The sequence below is a fragment of the Rutidosis leptorrhynchoides genome, chromosome 7 (genome assembly GCF_046630445.1).
Source record: "Rutidosis leptorrhynchoides isolate AG116_Rl617_1_P2 chromosome 7, CSIRO_AGI_Rlap_v1, whole genome shotgun sequence".
Classification (NCBI taxonomy): domain Eukaryota; kingdom Viridiplantae; phylum Streptophyta; class Magnoliopsida; order Asterales; family Asteraceae; genus Rutidosis; species Rutidosis leptorrhynchoides.
Window position 1 is genome coordinate 340,099,745 of NC_092339.1, and position 26,843 is coordinate 340,126,587.

Genomic DNA, 26,843 nt, shown 5'->3' on the forward strand with positions numbered 1-26,843 from the left:
AATCTACAGAATATGTCATGCAAAGTTACAGTAACAGATACGCTAAGATATGAAGTAGCACATACGCTATGATATGAATTTTTCTATACACTATTCATGCAATCTAGGCAGTAAGATATGTCTAGATTAAGAATGATAAGCAAGTGATTTCCTAAGAATGATAAGCAGATGATTTCCGACAAAAATGATAAGCAAAACTTTTGACATGCAGACACGGTCGAAGTCCAGACTCACTAATGCATCCTAACGACTATCAGTTAGACACACTAATGCAAGACCCGGTTCGCTAAGACCACCGCTCTGATACCAACTGTAGAGACCCGTCCTAATCCATCCGGACGAAGTCCATATTAATTATAAATGATTCACAACAGTTTATTACATCGCGAGGTACATGACCTCTATATGATACATTTTACAAACATTGTATTCAATTTTAAAAGACAATCTTTCTTTACAACGAAAGTTGATGGCATACAAATCATTTCATAATATATCCAACCATAATTGACTTAATAATAATCTTGATGAACTCAACGACTCAAATGTAACGTCTTTTGAAATATGCCATGAATGACTCCAAGTAATATTTCTAAAATGAGCAAAAGCACAGCGGAAGATTTCTTTCGTACCTGAGAATAAACATGTTTTCAAGTGTCAACCAAAAGGTTGGTGAGTTCATTAGTTTAACATAAATAATCATTTCATAATTTTAATAGACCACAAGATTTCATATTTCTATTTCTCATAAACATACGTCCCATGCATAGAGACAAAAATATCATTCATATGGATTGAACACCTGGTAACTGACATTCACAATATGCATATAAGAATATCCCCATCATTCCGGGATCCTCCTTCGGATATGATATAAATTTCGAAGTACTAAAGCATCCGGTACTTTGGATGGGGCTTGTTGGGCCAGATCTATCTTTGGGATTCGCGTCAATTAGGGTGTTTGTTCCCTAATTCTTAGATTACCAGACTTAATAAAAAAAAGGCATATTCGATTTCGATAATTCAACCATATAATGTAGTTTCGATTACTTGTGTCTATTTCGTAAAACATTTATAAAAATTGCGCATGTATTCTCAGCCCAAAAATATAAAGGGTAAAAAAAAAGGCAAATGAAACTCACCTAATGTATTTTGTAGTAAAAATACATATGACAACATTGAACAATGCAGGGTTGGCCTCGGATTCACGAACCTATATCAAGTATATATATATTAACACATTGTAATATTAATCAACTAAGTTTATGTATATCCTATAATATATATATGTATATATAAAGATTAATATCTCTATATATAATTATATTAATTCTTATAATTCGTTATAATACTTATACGATATATATATTCTACTAAATGTTATATTAATATAAGTAATATTATATTAGTTAATATATTAGAATCTAATATTAGTGCACTTATGATATATGTAATAAATATATACTTTCATAGAAATACCTTTTGTTTGTAAACAAAAAAAAAATTATAAATATAAGGATAATAATAATAATACTCCATTTGAATCTTAATTATAATTTTATCATTTTTCATATTAACATTTATTCATTTTTAAGATTCTTATCTTTATAATTGTCACCTAAACAATATCATTGAAACTTTTTATTTTCATAATCATAATAATTCTAGTAATAATGATAACGATAATACTAATACTTAATAATGATACAAATAATAATAGTAATAACAATAACAATATTCATGGTAACAATAATAATAATAATAATCCTAATAATAATAATTAGTAATTAGTAATAATAGCAACAATAATAATAATAATAACAATAACAATACTAATAATAATAATGATAATAATAAAATTAAAAGTAATAATAATAATTAAATAACTACCTCATTTAAAATAGGTTTCTAAAAAGAATGTTGCCCAGGCCGGGGCTTGAACCCCCAACCTCTCGCTACCCCGAGACCCCTTCAAACCATCCAGCTGTTCCTTACTTTTCTGATTTTTAATACGTCCTAATTATATTTAATCTGTTCTTTCTATTTCCCTTCTTCATCTTCTTCCTTCTCATAATTAAAACCAATCGATTCAATTTCTTTTCAACTTAAATATAAGTATCAGAACGGATTTAGGATATGATATCCCACACCGAAAATTTTATTCGCGAGTAATTGAAATAATAAAAATGAAAGAAAAAAAAAAAAGAAGCAGCACAATCTGCCCGTCGCTGTTTGGTTTTTAAGAAAAAAAAATTGATTTACGAATTGGTCAAGTATTAGACTTTGATTATAACTTAAAATAGTTTGATAAACATATATAAAAACTACTGGAATCGTTAATTGGACTTGAAACATAAACACTAATTCGAATTTTCCTTAAGAACACTTGGGTTGACTTTTTAAATTTAAAGTTTGACCTTGAAATTAGGAATCAATCGAGGGAATTGATACGTGAAAACTTACAGATAGTTTTAATGGATGCTTCCTAACACATCTGCGTTATTAGATTTTGGAGTTGATTTCAAAAATTGATTATGGATAAAAGTGGGTTTACGAATAAAAAAAAATAGCAGAGTTATTGCTGTGATTTTTGATCCTTCGAATAACATCAGACAAATGGTATACACATGTGATTGAAGGATAACTTTAGCATAATTAATTGATTAAATTTGTTGGGTTGTGATAATTCAGTTAACAAAGGGTCACGAGGCTAATAGCAAAGAAGAAAAATAATAGACAGTGATTATATTACGCGTACATATATACATATGTAATTTTTGTTTTTTATTTATAATTTAAATAAACAAATAATAAATATATTCATATTAATAATAATAATAATAAATAATAATAGTATTAATAATAATATCATAACTTATATATATATATATATATATATATATATATATCAAATTTTATATACACATATATAGTTTATATATGATTTACTATCATTAATAATACAAATATTAATGTTACTATTAATAATTATACTGAAAGTAATGCCCATATTATTAATATAACATTTATACTTTATCTTAAAATTTCATATAATATAATAACTTTTATTGAATATTTATCATTTATAAATTTTATATATATTATGTTATACACACAATAATATTTATGTATAAAAGTTATATCTATAGGTTTAATTTAATAACAACCTTCTTATATTATATTCTTAACTTGTATTTACACTTTATATATACAATTTATTAATTATGTAGTATTTAATAATTATATATATATAGTAGCTTACATTGAGTAATAAATTCTTACATATATACATATTATAATAATTATCTATAGAAATCATACATATATATATGAATTCATTTTAAGTACAACATAATGACTTTATATCTTATTTTACATATCTAATTTTTAAATGTTTAAATTATAATTTATAATATCAATTTATTATACATAATACATTTATTTATATATACATATTTATTTACAAATATTTGTTCGTGAATCGTCGGGATTTGTCAAAGGTCAAATGTATACATGAACACAGTTCAAAGGTTTTGAGACTCAACATTATAGACTTTGCTTATCGTGTCGGAATCTATAAAGATTAAAGTTTAATTTTGGTCGGAAATTCTCGGGTCGTCACAGTTTACAACAACCAAATTCTATATCTATAAGATCATAGAATCTTCTCTTACTTGATCACATTTGAGTAGTAATTAAAGCCCTTGTGATATATAGAAATATGCCTTTTAAATGTGCATGAGGGTCAGCTTCAAACGCTCTCCAATGCTTGCTATTTATGGTGGAATTCAAAAACTAGTCGTTGATAGACGGTCACTGTCACGGTCGACCGTGGTTCGACGGTGTGCGCCTGTGTCCAAAATTTATATCCGTTGTATAGCCGTTTGACTCAGATTTGAACATCATATATTGGAATCTTTACTTTATTTAGTACCTGCAAAAGAAACCCAATATCCTATACAAGTACTACATGCATTAAGTGTGTGAGATTTAGTCTTATTGTGTGAAAATGACATAACACTCCAAATATGGTAAACCCGACATTCTTGGAGAAGTGTCTTGATTGTCATTTGGGGTAATATCAGTTTGGTCAAGACTTAGTTAGGTTCATTAATGCATTTAGTTCAATCCTAAAGACTATTCAACATGTCATTAACTTTCTAGTTTCAATTAATCACAAATCATATTCATTTTAAGATTAAGTAGAGATTAATTGAATGATGTTTATCTAAGTTAAACATTAAGTGTAATTTGTACTTGGACATGTTACATAATGTGTGTTACTAAACAAGACCAAATAAATTATTGACCATTATTATTTGTGAACCATGTTACACTTAATTCCTTGAAGTAAACTAGTTATTTGGATCCTAGTGTTCTAACTTATAACACACATCAAGTTTAAGAGCATGTTAACAAGTTGGAAAATATTAGCAAATAGCAGGTAATACTCACATATAGCAAGAGATAGTTATTCTAATATCAATCATATAGATATTTGCACAATAATATGGTTTAAGCTTTAGCAAGCTTACTTGCAATATAACACATTGCATGATTAATGTGTAAGCACACATTAATGTCCAACACATGTACAAGGGAAGAGCAATCTCTAGTTGGGACTTGATGACCATCCTAAATGTATCTAAGTATATTTTAGGATTATAAGTCTTTACTAGTTACACTTTAAAATGTTGTTCTTCATTTAGCTTTAATATGTCACTAAGTAATCTTTAATTGTAATTAGTGTTCTAGTGACATTAGCTTATGTGTGTTGGTATTTGGTTATCATCCTAAGAATGTATAGACAAGTTTTAAGATCACAAGTTATTAATTAACACTTATGTGTTATGCTTAATCATGGTTAAATTGTCATTAAGGTGTAATTAAGCGTGATTAACCAAGATTAGCATTTTTATGTCCAAAACTCAATTGAGTATGGAGGGGCATCTATTCTAAGCGTGTTGAGAAAGGTTTCATGAATTATAGATGTCGGGAAGTGGTCAAACTAAATTTGGTCAAAAATGGTGACAATGAAATCTACGATCGCACTGCTGTTGACCGTGGTGATGACCGTGCAACTTGTTTTCACAAAACTTCGTTGCAGATTCAGTCTGGGCTTCTACAGTCAGGTATACGGTCGATCGTCCCTTTGACCGTGTAACTTTAATGATCTTTATTTTCATTCTATGTTTTGTTTGATTTGGTCATTTGCAAGATCAAGTATTGATTAGTGAACTTGCGTGTTTTATGTTAAGATGTCGATCATCACTTATGCATATGTATGTGTCATCATCAAACATATTCTTTGGTCAAGCATCATACTTAACTTTGTCGGTTAGTCCATTAACCAACATTCAACCAACACCACCTTTTTCGAATGAGGGTACAGTAGAGTTTCAATTTACCCAATGCATTTTTTTTAATCTCCCGATGAGCCTCAAAGAGATGAGCATCAAAGAAACCAAATTGAATTGACTCAAGTTCATTTATTACGGATTTTGGGCATTTGAACAGTGAAAAATAGTAGATGCTGATGCTTCCAATACCTAAATAAGAAGGAGACGGCTTACTATCGAAATCATACTATCTTTCATGCTCGATATTTTTTTTAACTCATCGACGTTTGGTTTCCAACTCCCAGTAAGTTCATATTGGAACCCAACGGGAGTCCAACATCTAGAACCTGCAAAATATTATCAAAACGTTTTTTGCCACTCGGATACAACGACCGCATCATCGGCTTTGAATAAATGAGACCGATGTGTAAAATCGCGTATATAATTTATCAATGGAAAAATACCGGTTTGATTGATTAAACACACTAACGGACAGTCTCGAAAATATCTAATAAAACGTAAGTGTCTTCCTCTTCGTTGATTTCAAGTGGTGTATTGGGACCACAGTCTCAGAACTACTACCCAATGGAATTATATTATCACTCGAAGAAACTGATGAATCCACTGTAGACTGTTGCTCTTGACTTAACGCTCTAAATAACTCTCTTTAGGGTTCGTCAAATGGTCGAAGAATCGGAGAATCTGAAGAACGCGTATGTGGCATGCACTACCTGTTATCTGCAAAACACAAACGATAAAACGATTAAACGCACCGACTCAAGAAATATCTAAAATCTAAGAAAATAAAATCCTAATTAATCACAAATAGATAGCAATCTCAAGTTGACAAAACTTTCCCCGGCAGCGGCGCCAAAAACTTGATGTGTAAAATCGCGTATATAATTTATCAGTGAAAAATACCGGTTTGATTGATTAAACAGACTAACGGGCAGTGTACCCGATCGTGTACTAGTATGATTTGGTAAAGTTCAAAGTTCGTTCCAAGGAAAGTTTTCGTATCAACTTAAAATTGTAACTACAAGTAATTAAACTACTTTATCTAGAAATCTAATGAAATTACTGGTTTTTGTAGTTTTGGCTATTTAACGATTAGCCGAATCAAGAAATGGTTTATAAAAGTAAAAACAGTATTTTTATTCTTTTTAGTTTATGCGCTAGCACTTAACAAATATTAAAGATAGTTTTGTATTCAATTCAAACAAGAATGTTCTTCTAGACCTTTTACCCTCGGTAATGGATGTTCGTGTTATTTAGACCTTTTATCTCAATTATGCATGCAAATTAACCAAACGGATCACCAAGAGTTCTCTTAATGATCACTCAAACTCTAATTACACGGTGTAGGGTTCCCTTGCACTTAAGACCTTATTGTTTGTGTTCAACTAATTAGCTAACTTGGTAATTCGATTAACAATTGTGCTCACGTTTGCTTACACAATTCATACCTATTCAATTCACTAGTCTTTAGTCTTTACCCAATTTACCCCCTTGGTCCGGTTTAGCAAACAACTACTTAAGACAAAGTAGTTGTAAATTAAAGTGTTAAACTAACCTAGGGTTCCCATGATCAAACAAACACAATAATCAATTGAGAGCAAATATGTAAACATGAACAAGAATGGATCTTTCAATCAAAACCAAATTAACATGCATAAAATCCTTGATAATTCAAATAAACATCCAAAACCTCGGTTATTAGTCTAGACAAACATTAAATAATTAGCCAACAATCATGGCTAAAACCAAAATCACAATCAAAATAAAAGATGAATTCATTGTTTGAAACAAAGAGATAAACCTAATAGATGAATGAATCTTGAGTGATGAACGAATCAAAACACGTTTCCGTAATGATTAAAGCGTTAGAATGATCTTGGGATTCCCCAAAAATCACCCTTTTTCGTCTTAGAGCTGCTGCAAATCGTCTGGGAATGGTATATCCTCATTAGGGTATTTTTCGGGCTTTAAATTGAAATGTCCCGTTCTTATTGATTAAAAACGTTCCATATTAATTGATTTCGTTGCGAGGTTTTGACCTCTATATGAGATGTTTTTCAAAGACTGCATTCATTTTTAAACAAACCATAACCTTTATTTCATCAATAAAGGTTTAAAAAGCTTTACGTAGATTATCAAATAATGATAATCTAAAATATCCTGTTTACACACGACCATTACATAATGGTTTACAATACAAATATGTTACAACAAAATAAGTTTCTTGAATGCAGTTTTTACACAATATCATACAAGCATGGACTCCAAATCTTGTCCTTATTTAAGTATGCGACAGCGGAAGCTCTTAATAATCACCTGAGAATAAACATGCTTAAAACGTCAACAAAAATGTTGGTGAGTTATAGGTTTAACCTATATATATCAAATCGTAACAATAGACCACAAGATTTCATATTTCAATACACATCCCATACATAGAGATAAAAATCATTCATATGGTGAACACCTGGTAACCGACAATAACAAGATGCATATATAAGAATATCCCCATCATTCCGGGATACCCTTCGGATATGATATAAATTTCGAAGTACTAAAGCATCCGGTACTTTGGATGGGGTTTGTTAGGCCCAATAGATCTATCTTTAGGATTCGCGTCAATTAGGGTGTCTGTTCCCTAATTCTTAGATTACCAGACTTAATAAAAAGGGGCATATTCGATTTCGATAATTCAACCATAGAATGTAGTTTCACGTACTTGTGTCTATTTTGTAAATCATTTATAAAACCTGCATGTATTCTCATCCCAAAAATATTAGATTTTAAAAGTGGGACTATAACTCACTTTCACAGATTTTTACTTCGTCGGGAAGTAAGACTTGGCCACTGGTTGATTCACGAACCTATAACAATATATACATATATATCAAAGTATGTTCAAAATATATTTACAACACTTTTAATATATTTTGATGTTTTAAGTTTATTAAGTCAGCTGTCCTCGTTAGTAACCTACAACTAGTTGTTCACAGTTAGATGTACAGAAATAAATCGATAAATATTATCTTGAATCAATCCACGACCCAGTGTATACGTATCTCAGTATTGATCACAACTCAAACTATATATATTTTGGAATCAACCTCAACCCTGTATAGCTAACTCCAACATTCACATATAGAGTGTCTATGGTTGTTCCGAAATATATATAGATGTGTCGACATGATAGGTCGAAACATTGTATACGTGTCTATGATATCTCAAGATTACATAATATATAATACAAGTTGATTAAGTTATGGTTGGAATAGATTTGTTACCAATTTTCACGTAGCTAAAATGAGAAAAATTATCCAATCTTGTTTTACCCATAACTTCTTCATTTTAAATCCGTTTTGAGTGAATCAAATTGCTATGGTTTCATATTGAACTCTATTTTATGAATCTAAACAAAAAAAGTATAGGTTTCTAGTCGGAAAAATAAGTTACAAGTCGTTTTTGTAAAGGTAGTCATTTCAGTCGAAAGAACGACGTCTAGATGACCATTTTAGAAAACATACTTCCACTTTGAGTTTAACCATAATTTTTGGATATAGTTTCATGTTCATAATAAAAATCATTTTCTCAGAATAACAACTTTTAAATCAAAGTTTATCATAGTTTTTAATTAACTAACCCAAAACAGCCCGCGGTGTTACTACGACGGCGTAAATCCGGTTTTACGGTGTTTTTCGTGTTTCCAGGTTTTAAATCATTAAGTTAGCATATCATATAGATATAGAACATGTGTTTAGTTGATTTTAAAAGTCAAGTTAGAAGGATTAACTTTTGTTTGCGAACAAGTTTAGAATTAACTAAACTATGTTCTAGTGATTACAAGTTTAAACCTTCGAATAAGATAGCTTTATATGTATGAATCGAATGATGTTATGAACATCATTACTACCTTAAGTTCCTTGGATGAACCTACTGGAAAAGAGAAAAATGGATCTAGCTTCAATGGATCCTTGGATGGCTCAAAGTTCTTGAAGCAAAATCATGACACGAAAACAAGTTCAAGTAAGATCATCACTTGAAATAAGATTGTTATAGTTATAGAAATTGAACCAAAGTTTGAATATGATTATTACCTTGTATTAGAATGATAACCTACTGTAAGAAACAAGGATTTCTTGAGGTTGGATGATCACCTTACAAGATTGGAAGTGAGCTAGCAAACTTGAAAGTATTCTTGATTTTATGAAACTAGAACTTTTGGAATTTATGAAGAACACTTAGAACTTGAAGATAGAACTTGAGAGAGTTCAATTAGATGAAGAAAATTGAAGAATGAAAGTGTTTGTAGGTGTTTTTGGTCGTTGGTGTATGGATTAGATATAAAGGATATGTAATTTTGTTTTCATGTAAATAAGTCATGAATGATTACTCATATTTTTGTAATCTTATGAGATATTTCATGCTAGTTGCCAAATGATGGTTCCCACATGTGTTAGGTGACTCACATGGGCTGCTAAGAGCTGATCATTGGAGTGTATATACCAATAGTACATACATCTAAAAGCTGTGTATTGTACGAGTACGAATACGGGTGCATACGAGTAGAATTGTTGATGAAACTGAACGAGAATGTAATTGTAAGCATTTTTGTTAAGTAGAAGTATTTTGATAAGTGTATTGAAGTCTTTCAAAAGTGTATAAATACATATTAAAACACTACATGTATATACATTTTAACTGAGTCGTTAAGTCATCGTTAGTCGTTACATGTAAGTGTTGTTTTGAAACCTTTAGGTTAACGATCTTGTTAAATGTTGTTAACCCAATGTTTATAATATCAAAAGAGATTTTAAATTATTATATTATCATGATATTATGATGTACGATTATCTCTTAATATGATATATATACATTAAATGTCGTTACAACGATAAACGTTACATATATGTCTCGTTTCAAAATCATTAAGTTAGTAGTCTTGTTTTTACATATGTAGTTCATTGTTAATATAATTAATGATATGTTTACTTATCATAATATCATGTTAACTATATATATAACCATATATATGTCATCATATAGTTTTTTTTTTACAAGTTTTAACGTTCGTGAATCACCGGTCAACTTGGGTGGTCAATTGTCTATATGAAACCTATTTCAATTAATCAAGTCTTAACAAGTTTGATTGCTTAACATGTTGGAAACATTTAATCATGTAAACATAAATCTCAATTAATATATATAAACATGGAAAAGTTCGGGTCACTACAGTACCTACCCGTTAAATAAATTTCGTCCCGAAATTTTAAGCTGTTGAAGGTGTTGACGAATCTTCTGGAAATAGATGCGGGTATTTCTTCTTCATCTGATCTTCACACTCCCAGGTGAACTCGGGTCCTCTACGAGCATTCCATCGAACCTTAACAATTGGTATCATGTTTTGCTTAAGTCTTTTAACCTCACGATCCATTATTTCGACGGGTTCTTCGATGAATTGGAGTTTTTCGTTGATTTGGATTTCATCTAACGGAATAGTGAGATCTTCTTTAGCAAAACATTTCTTCAAATTCGAGACGTGGAAAGTGTTATGTACAGCCGCGAGTTGTTGAGGTAACTCAAGTCGGTAAGCTACTGGTCCGACACGATCAATAATCTTGAATGGTCCAATATACCTTGGATTTAATTTCCCTCGTTTACCAAATCGAACAACGCCTTTCCAAGGTGAAACTTTAAGCATGACCATCTCTCCAATTTCAAATTCTATATCTTTTCTTTTAATGTCAGCGTAGCTCTTTTGTCGACTTTGGGCGGTTTTCAACCGTTGTTGAATTTGGATGATCTTCTCGGTAGTTTCTTGTATAATCTCCGGACCCGTAATCTGTCTATCCCCCACCTCACTCCAACAAATCGGAGACCTGCACTTTCTACCATAAAGTGCTTCAAACGGCGCCATCTCAATGCTTGAATGGTAGCTGTTGTTGTAGGAAAATTCTGCTAACGGTAGATGTCGATCCCAACTGTTTCCGAAATCAATAACACATGCTCGTAGCATGTCTTCAAGCGTTTGTATCGTCCTTTCGCTCTGCCCATCAGTTTGTGGATGATAGGCAGTACTCATGTCTAGACGAGTTCCTAATGCTTGCTGTAATGTCTGCCAGAATCTTGAAATAAATCTGCCATCCCTATCAGAGATAATAGAGATTGGTATTCCATGTCTGGAGACGACTTCCTTCAAATACAGTCGTGCTAACTTCTCCATCTTGTCATCTTCTCTTATTGGTAGGAAGTGTGCTGATTTGGTGAGACGATCAACTATTACCCAAATAGTATCAAAACCACTTGCAGTCCTTGGCAATTTAGTGATGAAATCCATGGTAATGTTTTCCCATTTCCATTCCGGGATTTCGGGTTGTTGAAGTAGACCTGATGGTTTCTGATGCTCAGCTTTGACCTTAGAACACGTCAAACATTCTCCTACGTATTTAGCAACATCGGCTTTCATACCCGGCCACCAAAAATGTTTCTTGAGATCCTTGTACATCTTCCCCGTTCCAGGATGTATTGAGTATCTGGTTTTATGAGCTTCTCTAAGTACCATTTCTCTCATATCTCCAAATTTTGGTACCCAAATCCTTTCAGCCCTATACTGGGTTCCGTCTTCCCGAATATTAAGATGCTTCTCCGATCCTTTGGGTATTTCATCCTTTAAATTTCCCTCTTTTAAAACTCCTTGTTGCGCCTCCTTTATTTGAGTAGTAATGTTATTATGAATCATTATATTCATAGATTTTACTCGAATGGGTTCTCTATCCTTCCTGCTCAAGGCATCGGCTACCACATTTGCCTTCCCCGGGTGGTAACGAATCTCAAAATCGTAATCATTCAATAATTCAATCCACCTACGCTGCCTCATATTCAGTTGTTTCTGATTAAATATGTGTTGAAGACTTTTGTGGTCGGTATATATAATACTTTTGACCCCATATAAGTAGTGCCTCCAAGTCTTTAATGCAAAAACAACCGCGCCTAATTCCAAATCATGCGTCGTATAATTTTGTTCGTGAATCTTCAATTGTCTAGACGCATAAGCAATCACCTTCGTTCGTTGCATTAATACACAACCGAGACCTTGCTTTGATGCGTCACAATAAATCACAAAATCATCATTCCCTTCAGGCAATGACAATATAGGTGCCGTAGTTAGCTTTTTCTTCAATAACTGAAACGCTTTCTCTTGTTCATCATTCCATTCAAATTTCTTCCCTTTATGCGTTAATGCAGTCAAGGGTTTTGCTATTCTGGAAAAGTCTTGGATGAACCTTCTGTAGTAACCAGCTAGTCCTAAAAACTGGCGTATGTGTTTCGGAGTTTTCGGGGTTTCCCACTTTTCAACAGTTTCTATCTTTGCCGGATCCACCTTAATACCTTCTTTGTTCACTATGTGACCGAGGAATTGAACTTCTTCCAACCAAAATGCACACTTTGAAAACTTAGCGTACAATTCTTCCTTCCTCAATACTTCTAACACCTTTCTCAAATGTTCACCGTGTTCTTGGTCATTCTTTGAGTAAATAAGTATGTCATCAATGAAAACAATGACAAACTTGTCAAGGTATGGTCCACACACTCGGTTCATAAGGTCCATGAACACAGCTGGTGCATTAGTTAAACCAAACGGCATGACCATAAACTCGTAATGACCGTAACGTGTTCTGAAAGCAGTCTTTGGAATATCATCTTCTTTCACCCGCATTTGATGATACCCGGAACGTAAGTCAATCTTTGAATAAACAGACGAGCCTTGTAGTTGATCAAATAAGTCGTCGATTCTCGGTAGTGGGTAGCGGTTCTTGATGGTAAGTTTGTTCAACTCTTGGTAGTCGATACACAACCTGAATGTACCATCTTTCTTCTTGACAAACAAAACAGGAGCTCCCCACGGTGATGTGCTTGGTCGAATGAAACCACGCTCTAAAAGTTCTTGTAATTGGCTTTGCAGTTCTTTCATCTCGCTGGGTGCGAGTCTGTAAGGAGCACGAGCTATTGGTGCAGCTCCTGGTACAAGATCTATTTGAAATTCAACGGATCGATGTGGGGGTAATCCCGGTAATTCTTTCGGAAATACATCGGGAAATTCTTTTGCAATGGGAACATCATTGATGCTCTTTTCTTCAGTTTGTACTTTCTCGACGTGTGCTAGAACAGCATAGCAACCTTTTCTTATTAGTTTTTGTGCCTTCAAATTACTAATAAGATGTAGCTTCGTGTTGCCCTTTTCTCCGTACACCATTAAGGGTTTTCCTTTTTCTCGTATAATGCGAATTGCATTTTTGTAACAAACGATCTCCGCTTTCACTTCTTTCAACCAGTCCATACCGATTATCACATCAAAACTCCCTAACTCTACTGGTATCAAATCAATCTTAAATGTTTCGCTAACCAGTTTAATTTCTCGATTCCGACATATATTATCTGCTGAAATTAATTTACCATTTGCTAATTCGAGTAAAAATTTACTATCCAAAGGCGTCAATGGACAACTTAATTTAGCACAAAAATCTCTACTCATATAGCTTCTATCCGCACCCGAATCAAATAAAACGTAAGCAGATTTATTGTCAATAAGAAACGTACCCGTAACAAGCTCCGGGTCTTCCTGTGCCTCTACCGCATTAATATTGAAAACTCTTCCACGGCCTTGTCCATTCGTGTTCTCCTGGTTCGGGCAATTTCTAATAATGTGGCCTGGTTTTCCACATTTATAACAAACTACATTGGCATAACTTGCTCCGACACTACTTGCTCCGCCATTACTCGTTCCGACACCATTTGTTCCTTTCGTTCTATTAACCCCTGGTCCGTAGACCTCACACTTCGCCGCGCTATGACCATTTCTTTTACACTTGTTGCAAAATTTGGTGCAGAACCCCGAGTGATTCTTTTCACACCTTTGGCATAGTTGCTTCTGATTGTTGTTGTTGTTGCGGTTATTATTGTTGTTGGGATGATTGTTGTAGTTGCTGTTGTTGTTGTTGTTGTTGTTGTTGGGCCGTTTGTTGTAGTTGCGATTGATGTTGCGATTGTTGGGATAATTGTTGCGATTATTGTTGTAATTGCTGTTGTTGTTGTATTGGTGATTCTTATCACCGTTTTCCTCCCACTTTCTTTTGACTTGCTTCACATTGGCCTCTTCAGCAGTCTGTTCTTTAATTCTTTCTTCAATCTGGTTCACTAGTTTGTGAGCCATTCTACATGCCTGTTGTATGGAGGCGGGCTCGTGTGAACTTATATCTTCTTGGATTCTTTCCGGTAATCCTTTCACAAACGCGTCGATCTTCTCTTCCTCATCTTCGAATGCTCCCGGACACAATAGGCACAATTCTGTGAATCGTCTTTCGTACGTGGTAATATCAAATCCTTGGGTTCGTAACCCTCTAAGTTCTGTCTTGAGCTTATTGACCTCGGTTCTGGGACGGTACTTCTCATTCATCAAGTGCTTGAATGCTGACCACGGTAGTGCGTACGCATCATCTTGTCCCACTTGCTCTAGATAGGTATTCCACCATGTTAATGCAGAACCTGTGAAGGTATGCGTAGCGTACTTCACTTTGTCCTCTTCAGTACACTTACTTATGGCAAACACCAATTCAACCTTCTCGGTCCACCGTTTCAATCCGATCGGTCCTTCGGTTCCATCAAATTCCAAAGGTTTGCAGGCAGTGAATTCTTTGTAGGTGCATCCTACACGATTTCCTGTACTGCTAGATCCAAGGTTATTGTTGGTATGTAGTGCAGCCTGTACTGCGGCTATGTTTGAAGCTAGAAAAGTACGGAATTCCTCTTCATTCATATTCACGGTGTGTCGAGTAGTCGGTGCCATTTCCTTCAAAATAGTTAAATGGAACAAGTTAATCATACAGAATATTAAGAGTAGTTAATAGTATTTCGTAGCATAATATGAACTCATTTATAAAAGCTTTTTCTTCATATTAGCGTTTTATAAGTTTAAATTCGGGTAGTACCTACCCGTTAAGTTCATACTTAGTAGCTAATATACAATTCAACTACTACAATTCTATATGAAAAACTGATTATAATAATATTTCGCGTTCAAACTTTTATACAATATTTTACAAACTTACAATACCGCTTATTTTACATAAAGCATGAAATATAGCACACAATAACTTTGATACAAGATAGTTGTGAAGACAATTCTAGCTAGTACACAAGTCGTTCAGCAAAGGCAATAAAGACACGTAATTCATACGTCCAGAAACAAGTCATGCATTCTGGTTTTACTAGGACTACTTCCCATCCTTGGTCTTGTGCAACATAACCGTTATGGCCGTTGATAAGACAGCGTGTTGTAACGTCATCAAAGGGACGAGGGTTACGTAATGTCCAACAGTCCCGTAATAATCTAAAAACCTCATTTCTTACCCCAATTACCGACTCCGTCACTTGTGGAAACGTTTTGTTTAATAGTTGTAGCCCGATGTTCTTGTTCTCACTTTGGTGAGAAGCGAACATTACTAATCCGTAAGCATAACATGCTTCTTTATGTTGCATGTTAGCCGCTTTTTCTAAATCACGAAGTCCAATATTGGGATATATTGAGTCAAAATAATTTCTTAACCCGTTGCGTAAAATAGCATTTGGGTTCCCCGCAATATATGCGTCAAAGTAAACACATCGTAACTTATGGGTTTCCCAATGTGATATCCCCCATCTTTCAAACGAAAGTCTCTTATAAACCAAGACATTCTTGGAACGTTCTTCGAATGTCTTACAAACTGATCTCGCCTTAAATAGTTGTGCCGAAGAATTCTGGCCGACTCTAGACAAGATTTCATCAATCATGTCTCCGGGTAGGTCTCTTAAAATATTGGGTTGTCTATCCATTTTGTGTTTTTAAACTGTAAAATAGACAAGAGTTAGATTCATAAAAAAAATACTTATTAATACAAGCAATTTTTACATATATCATAAAGCATAAGAACACTATATTCCATATATTACACCACACGAATACAACTATCTTATTCCGACTCGCTCGTTTCTTCTTCTTCGGTTTTGGTTCGTTTTGCCAAGTTTCTAGGGATATATGATGTTCCCCTAATACGAGCCGTCGTTGTCCACATTGGTTTAGAAAAACCTGGTGGTTTAGAGGTTCCCGGGTCATTGTTACAACTTAAGGACTTCGGGGGTTGACGATACATATAAAGTTCATCGGGGTTGGAATTAGATTTCTCTATTTTTATGCCCTTTCCCTTATTATTTTCTTTTGCCTTTTTAAATTCAGTTGGGGTAATTTCTATAACATCATCGGAATTCTCGTCGGAATCCGATTCATCGGAGAATTGGTAATCCTCCCAATATTTTGCTTCCTTGGCGGAAACACCATTGACCATAATTAACTTTGGTCGGTTGGTTGAGGATTTTCTTTTACTTAACCGTTTTATTATTTCCCCCACCGGTTCTATTTCTTCATCCGGTTCCGATTCTTCTTCCGGTTCCGATTCTTCTTCCGGTTCCGACTCTTCTTCCGGTTCCTCTTCGGGAACTTGTGAATCAGTCCACAAATCATTCCAATTTACATTTGACTCTTCATTATTATTAGGTGAGTCAATGGGACTTGTTCTAGAGGTAGACATCTATCACATAATATCAAACACGTTAAGAGATTAATATATCACATAATATTCATATGTTAAAAATATATAGTTTCCAACAAAAATGTTAAGCAATCATTTTTAAAGAAAACACGGTCGAAGTCCAGACTCACTAATGCATCCTAACAAACTCGATAAGACACACTAATGCAAATTTTCTGGTTCTCTAAGACCAACGCTCGGATACCAACTGAAATGTCCCGTTCTTATTGATTAAAAACGTTCCATATTAATTGATTTCGTTGCGAGGTTTTGACCTCTATATGAGATGTTTTTCAAAGACTGCATTCATTTTTAAACAAACCATAACCTTTATTTCATCAATAAAGGTTTAAAAAGCTTTACGTAGATTATCAAATAATGATAATCTAAAATATCCTGTTTACACACGACCATTACATAATGGTTTACAATACAAATATGTTACAACAAAATAAGTTTCTTGAATGCAGTTTTTACACAATATCATACAAGCATGGACTCCAAATCTTGTCCTTATTTAAGTATGCGACAGCGGAAGCTCTTAATAATCACCTGAGAATAAACATGCTTAAAACGTCAACAAAAATGTTGGTGAGTTATAGGTTTAACCTATATATATCAAATCGTAACAATAGACCACAAGATTTCATATTTCAATACACATCCCATACATAGAGATAAAAATCATTCATATGGTGAACACCTGGTAACCGACAATAACAAGATGCATATATAAGAATATCCCCATCATTCCGGGACACCCTTCGGATATGATATAAATTTCGAAGTACTAAAGCATCCGGTACTTTGGATGGGGTTTGTTAGGCCCAATAGATCTATCTTTAGGATTCGCGTCAATTAGGGTGTCTGTTCCCTAATTCTTAGATTACCAGACTTAATAAAAAGGGGCATATTCGATTTCGATAATTCAACCATAGAATGTAGTTTCACGTACTTGTGTCTATTTTATAAATCATTTATAAAACCTGCATGTATTCTCATCCCAAAAATATTAGATTTTAAAAGTGGGACTATAACTCACTTTCACAGATTTTTACTTCGTCGGGAAGTAAGACTTGGCCACTGGTTGATTCACGAACCTATAACAATATATACATATATATCAAAGTATGTTCAAAATATATTTACAACACTTTTAATATATTTTGATGTTTTAAGTTTATTAAGTCAGCTGTCCTCGTTAGTAACCTACAACTAGTTGTCCACAGTTAGATGTACAGAAATAAATCGATAAATATTATCTTGAATCAATCCACGACCCAGTGTATACGTATCTCAGTATTGATCACAACTCAAACTATATATATTTTGGAATCAACCTCAACCCTGTATAGCTAACTCCAACATTCACATATAGAGTGTCTATGGTTGTTCCGAAATATATATAGATGTGTCGACATGATAGGTCGAAACATTGTATACGTGTCTATGGTATCTCAAGATTACATAATATATAATACAAGTTGATTAAGTTATGGTTGGAATAGATTTGTTACCAATTTTCACGTAGCTAAAATGAGAAAAATTATCCAATCTTGTTTTACCCATAACTTCTTCATTTTAAATCCGTTTTGAGTGAATCAAATTGCTATTGTTTCATATTGAACTCTATTTTATGAATCTAAACAAAAAAAGTATAGGTTTCTAGTCGGAAAAATAAGTTACAAGTCGTTTTTGTAAAGGTAGTCATTTCAGTCGAAAGAACGACGTCTAGATGACCATTTTAGAAAACATACTTCCACTTTGAGTTTAACCATAATTTTTGGATATAGTTTCATGTTCATAATAAAAATCATTTTCTCAGAATAACAACTTTTAAATCAAAGTTTATCATAGTTTTTAATTAACTAACCCAAAACAGCCCGCGGTGTTACTACGACGGCGTAAATCCGGTTTTACGGTGTTTTTCGTGTTTCCAGGTTTTAAATCATTAAGTTAGCATATCATATAGATATAGAACATGTGTTTAGTTGATTTTAAAAGTCAAGTTAGAAGGATTAACTTTTGTTTGCGAACAAGTTTAGAATTAACTAAACTATGTTCTAGTGATTACAAGTTTAAACCTTCGAATAAGATAGCTTTATATGTATGAATCGAATGATGTTATGAACATCATTACTACCTTAAGTTCCTTGGATGAACCTACTGGAAAAGAGAAAAATGGATCTAGCTTCAATGGATCCTTGGATGGCTCAAAGTTCTTGAAGCAAAATCATGACACGAAAACAAGTTCAAGTAAGATCATCACTTGAAATAAGATTGTTATAGTTATAGAAATTGAACCAAAGTTTGAATATGATTATTACCTTGTATTAGAATGATAACCTACTGTAAGAAACAAGGATTTCTTGAGGTTGGATGATCACCTTACAAGATTGGAAGTGAGCTAGCAAACTTGAAAGTATTCTTGATTTTATGAAACTAGAACTTTTGGAATTTATGAAGAACACTTAGAACTTGAAGATAGAACTTGAGAGAGTTCAATTAGATGAAGAAAATTGAAGAATGAAAGTGTTTGTAGGTGTTTTTGGTCGTTGGTGTATGGATTAGATATAAAGGATATGTAATTTTGTTTTCATGTAAATAAGTCATGAATGATTACTCATATTTTTGTAATCTTATGAGATATTTCATGCTAGTTGCCAAATGATGGTTCCCACATGTGTTAGGTGACTCACATGGGCTGCTAAGAGCTGATCATTGGAGTGTATATATCAATAGTACATACATCTAAAAGCTGTGTATTGTACGAGTACGAATACGGGTGCATACGAGTAGAATTGTTGATGAAACTGAACGAGAATGTAATTGTAAGCATTTTTGTTAAGTAGAAGTATTTTGATAAGTGTATTGAAGTCTTTCAAAAGTGTATAAATACATATTAAAACACTACATGTATATACATTTTAACTGAGTCGTTAAGTCATCGTTAGTCATTACATGTAAGTGTTGTTTTGAAACCTTTAGGTTAACGATCTTGTTAAATGTTGTTAACCCAATGTTTATAATATCAAAAGAGATTTTAAATTATTATATTATCATGATATTATGATGTACGAATATCTCTTAATATGATATATATACATTAAATGTCGTTACAACGATAAACGTTACATATATGTCTCGTTTCAAAATCATTAAGTTAGTAGTCTTGTTTTTACATATGTAGTTCATTGTTAATATAATTAATGATATGTTTACTTATCATAATATCATGTTAACTATATATATAACCATATATATGTCATCATATAGTTTTTTTTTTACAAGTTTTAACGTTCGTGAATCACCGGTCAACTTGGGTGGTCAATTGTCTATATGAAACCTATTTCAATTAATCAAGTCTTAACAAGTTTGATTGCTTAACATGTTGGAAACATTTAATCATGTAAACATAAATCTCAATTAATATATATATAAACATGGAAAAGTTCGGGTCACTACATAAATACCTTGCAAAATCGTCTATGCCGGTCCATTTCCACGCCGCGATCAATAACCGTCATCCCGCGGGATAACACTTGAACTGGGATTCCTTTTAAACCACTTCTGATCTTGAAACACGGCAAACTCCGCGCCGCGGTGAAGACATGTCGCGCCGCGCCCCAAAACTGCATCTGAAACATTGTTTAACCCCTATTCTGATGACGAATCACGTTGATCTCCGCGCCGCGACTTAGGGCATCGCGCCGCGACCTTAAGTGTAACCTGACATCTCGTTTATTTTGCTCTTTTTCCTCACTTAAGCTAACTCAAGACCATGATACCCAATATGTACTTTACACTTCCAACCTCGATGCACCAATAATAATAATCGATTACATAATACCTCAAAAAACGCCATAAAACGCAACTCCTCTATATTTAGCTCTTTAAACTCGAATGTTTTCATTATTATCAAAATAACCACCAAATCGCATCCGAAAGGACAAAAATGTGATTGATATCGCTAAGGAAAACATATATAAAATATGCGATATCAGAGACACCAACGTGTCTTCATCACCTACACAAGCTCCCTTAATGGCACGAGATTCGACTTTCTCTTTGAGATTCAAGTGTAACCCTTCTTTTATAAATAAGAACAAAAAAGGTCTCAATGGATCTCCCTCTCTCAAAGCTCTTCTCAAAATGAATTCACTTTTTAGGCTTCCGTAAACAATCACTGATGTTGTCGCACACATCGATATCCATTCATGCCAAATCTGACTGAAACCCATCTTTGACATCGTGGCGTCCAAATAATCCAAACAAACAGAATCGTACGCCTTTTCAAAATTGATTAAAAATCATCAAATTTTTTATTCTTCTTCTTGTACCATTCCAATGTCTCGGAATAAATCAACAGACCTCCTTAATTTGACGACCCATAAATCCGTAATAAAAGCAAATAGTTCCTCGCTAATGATTTTACTAATCACTTTCGTCAACCACTTAGTCATGATCTACGTGATAATCTTATTTTGGACATAATAACATAAATCGGTCGAAAATCTTTGACCAACGTTGGGTTAGCTACCTTCAGAATTAGAGAAATAAATGTGGCAGAAGCACCTTAATACTATTAAAAGTTATAGATTGTTATAAATATATAATTACCTAAAAATAAGTTGTTACGTATATAACCTACATGCTCTATATTACTTAAAACTTGTGTGTATATATATACAGATATACGAGCTAACGACAAAACATAAACAAAGTATATATCAAAATATGATCATCGGATATATTGACTGAAATATCGATAAAATATGGATGGAAATATATCCCGCCATTAAGAATAAGAAATATTAAAAAACTAATGCAATTAAAAGATGAAATTGTAAAAGTAAATGTCATTTGTTGAAAAGAAATACTATATCTAATGAAATAGTACGATATATAACTAAGAGTATATTATACTTCTATATTTAATTAAGTATTTCGGGTGAAATCGAGTATATGAATGGTCTATAATTTGTCATTTATATCCGATCCACTAAACATGCATTTAGATCATTTATACGCGCTCTAAGTGGACCGTGTCGAATGAATATCCATCAGATCAGATATTAATTGCCATCCTTACTAGATATGCATGTACAAAAACTTGAAAATAGTAGTGGTAAACTTAATTATGAAATCACCACTACTTTTTTTCATGTCTTATGACTTATTTGCTTCAATTTCAGTAAAGATGAGAAAATGAAATAGCAAAACAATAATTTTCCGTTACCTCTTACCACAAGGGATGTGAGCGGAGTGAGAGCAGGTCCTCGTCCAAAGACGACATGTGTTTGTCCTTAATACGTAGGATATTTGGGAACTTTTCAAGATCTTTTTTTTAGAACGGAAACTCGCATACCTTAACACTTATAATTCACCAATATGTTCACGGCGAGGCTTGGACCCCAACCTCTTTGATTGAAAGACTCATCAAATAATGATAGGCTATAAGCTCTTTGATAGAATTTCGAAGATCTAGCCGATGATACCAAATTACTTTTCAAATAATCGAGCTAGTCAAACAATTTGTACTTAATTTCTTGTACTTATTTTTCTTGTACTAGCTTTTATTGATTTCTGACTTGTTTCACACCAGAACATTTTTGTTGCTGTATTGCAAACATTATAAAGAACTTGAGTTTTGCGCTTTAATATTGAACTTTTGATTGAGGGTTTAATAAAATCTTTATGTGTTAGTACATTATAACAAATGAAAGAAATTTAGAGATTAACTAGTTTTTGGTTTAGACTTTAGATGGAAGTGAATGCTTTCTGGGGTGTAACGATAAGTTTTGGGATTGACTGCTAATGCCACTAAAGAAGGTGAGCATATGACTAAAGTTAACAAGATATTTAAATAACGAGTATAGTTAAATAATAATTGAAATGACACTTTCACCCTCACATGTTTAGCATATGATTGAAGTAAACGAGATATATTAACGATTGTTAAACCACTATGAAGATGCAGTTAAGTAATATGGCCCAACCCAATCATATAGATGGACTTGAGTTCATTAGGGTAAATTAGGTTTGAATATATTGTTTTATACTTTACAAATATTGTATCTATGTATGTATGTATAATAGAGAATAACTTACGGGTTTTATTATTCTACATGGATACTCATTATCTAACAACTAAAACCACTATGGCGATGCACACAAAAAAGTTTAAAGATATCCTTATAATCTGAAATAAACTAATGTGACTATTTATGTAAATTTTTCTGTCAAAAAGTAAGTAGTATTTTTTTTAAGGTAAAATAGTTAAGTAAAAATAATAAAAGATTTATATGTTTAGCTACTCTCTCTTATCCATCGGCCACGTTTGTAATTGTAATGGTCCCTTCATTCCCAACTCCACAACACCTGAATATGATTGGCTACGTATATTTACAAATATTATTATTGTACTTTTAAGAATGATATTCAACGAATGCTAACACCTCTACTAATTATTATTTTATATTTTTGAAAAAATATACTCCGTATATAATCAATCATATCTATCTATCTTCTATAGTATCATATAAATTTCTAAAATAATAATGTTATAAATAAGGATTATTCAAGCTTAAAAGAAATTAAAAATAAATTGAAAAAAATCTAAGCCCGTTTATGATGTCATTAAAATAATTAATTATATTTAATAAAAATATTAGTAACATTTTAGTTGTATAAAAAATGAAACATTATGTACAACCTTAAAATAAAACACCCCTTGACCATATGTATAATATCTGAAGCATTATGTACAATCTTATGATAAAATACTCCATAACCATATGTACAATACTTGAAGCATTATGTATAACCTTATAATAAAACACCCCATGACCATATGTATAAACTTTAAAACAATTTGTACAATCTTTTACAAAACACATCATTAACACATGTACAAACTTTAAAGCAAAGCATATTGTACAACATTCATATAATAATTGTATTTTGCTTTTTGAAAAAATGTCAAGAGGCATTTGTTATTTACTAATAATTATTACTAAAAAAACAAATACTCATTTTTAAAGCAAATTTTATTATTATAATTATAATTATAATTATTATATTATTATTATTCAAACACGTATTCTCTTTACGGGATTAATTACGTTACATATGTATGCGAAATACATGTCTTAATAAAAGGTTGTAATGTAGGCTTTATAACAAGAAAAATAGTGATTGTGATGAAATTGGAAGAGGGTGGTGGAAAAATAAATGTAGTTCATTACAAAATAAATGTTTGTAAAAACAACGACAAGTTTCTTAGTCGGAACCCTTGGTTTCACGGTTCATTAAACTAAATGACTTTAGTATTTACATTCACTTAATACCTAAACATATTATTAAAATGTTTCGTTTAAACACACGCGTGATTCTGTGGGTCATTTCACTAGTCTATATATGTATGTGTAGTATTATTAACATTATTTTACATTAACACTTATATACTAAAATGTAAAGACCCGTCCTAATCCATAAGAACGAATACAATAACATATGATTACATCGCGAGGTATTTGACCTCTATATGATACATTTTACAAACATTGCATTCGTTTTAAAAGACAAACTTTCATTACATCGAAAGTTGACAGGCATGCATATCATTTCGTAATATCCATCTATAAATGACCTAATCTGTCATTTAATTAATCATAATCTTTACTGAACTCAATGACTTGAATGCAACGTCTTTTGAAATATGCCATGAATGATTCCAAGTAATATCTTTAAAATGAGCTAATGCACAGCGGAAGATTTCTTTAATACCTGAGAATAAACATGCTTTAAAGTGTCAACCAAAAGGTTGGTGAGTTCATTAGTTTATCATAATAATTCATTTCCATCATTTTAATAGACCACAAGAATTTCCTTTCCATTTCTCATAAATATACGTCCCATGCATATAGACAAAAATCATTCATATGAATTGAACACCTGCTAACCGACATTAACAAGATGCATATAAGAATATCCCCATCATTCCAGGACATCCATCGGACATGATATAAAAACTCGAAGTACTAAAGCATCCGGTAATTTGGATGGGGTTTGTTACGCCCGATAGATCTATCTTTAGGATTCGCGTCAATTAGGGGTGCACTAATTCTCAAAATTAGTGATGTTCCCTAATTCTTAGGCTACCAAGCAAAAGGGGCATATTCGGCTTCGATCATTCAACCATATAATGTAGTTTCGATTACTTGTGTCTATTAAAATGATGGAAATGAATGATTATGATAAACTAATGAACTCACCAACCTTTTGGCTGACACTTTAAAGCATGTTTATTCTCAGGTATTAAAGAAATTTTCCGCTGTGCATTAGCTCATTTTAAAGATATTACTTGGAATCATTCATGGCATATTTCAAAAGACGTTGCATTCAAGTCATTGAGTTCAGTAAAGATTATGATTAATTAAATGACAGATTAGGTCATTTATAGATGGATATTATGAAATGGTATGCATGCCTGTAAAATTTCGATATAATGAAAGTTTGTCTTTTAAAACGAATGCAATGTTTGTAAAATGTATCATATAGAGGTCAAATACCTCGCGATGTAATCATATGTTATTGTATTCGTTCTTATGGATTAGGACGGGTCTTTACATGTGGTATCAGAGCGGTGGTCTTAACGAACCAGGTCTGTATTAGTGTGTCTAACTGATAAGTCGTTAGAATGCATTAGTGAGTCTGGACTTCGACCGTGTCTGCATGTCAAAAGTTTGCTTATCATTTTCATCGGAAAATTACCTGTTTATTATTCTTAGTCTAGACACGTTTTGCTGCATTGATTGCATGAATAGTGTATAGACAAAAATTCATATCTTAGCGTATCTACTAAATCATATCTTATCGTATCTATTACTGTAAACTTTGCCTGACATATTCCGTAAATTCCTCCGTAATCTACGAAATCTTTTGTTCTATATATATGGATATTCTATGTAATTAGAATATCATTCGATAGCCAGAAAATCATTACATATCGAAAAATCCTTTATCCAATCGTACGAAATGGAATTCGTCATCAATTCAAGTCCCTCGGATTCCGAAATGGAATCCCACTCAAGCTCCGAAAGCAGTGTGACCGGAATGGATCAACCAATCAGTCATCATCTATTCTGGATGAATTGGGGATGGGTTCGTAGCCTCCTCAATCATTGGAGACAAGAAGAAGGTGATCCCTTCCATCCACCACATTGCCCTCTTGACTAAGAACCTGAAGCACTTACCGGCGAACCAATCCGAAACACCATTTTCTCTCTCATTTCCAGAGTATCTCGTCACGATTATATCCTACATAAAATTCTAGATTTTATTTATCCGCTCGTCCGAACCGATAATCACCCCGGTGTAATAGAAGAAGTCAACGAGCTTCGCGATCGGGTAGTGGCTTTGGAGAATATGGTGCAAAGATTACAAACACCAGCAGCAGCACCAGCAGCATAACCAATGCCACCATCATCAACGCCAAAAGTACCATTACCACCTCCAACCACAACCGCGTTGTAAACCTCAACTTCACAATCTGTCCCACGAGCATCAACGTCATACGCACCATAGATACCAAGGAGTACCAACAACAATAACTGACGAAGTATTAATTCATAACTTCATTGGAGAAACATTCCGCGACGATTATGTAATCTCTAAAGTCTTAGAGATTATCTAATCTAGCCCTAACCATAAATCAGTTAAGCGAATCAAAATGATAGAAGGAAGAGTAGAAACCCTAACAAAAATGGTGTGTGGTTAACAAGCTAAACTTGTTTTACCAACAGCATCAACAGTACCGTCAGCGTCACCAGCATCGTCGGTGCAGTCAACATCAGAATCAACAACACCT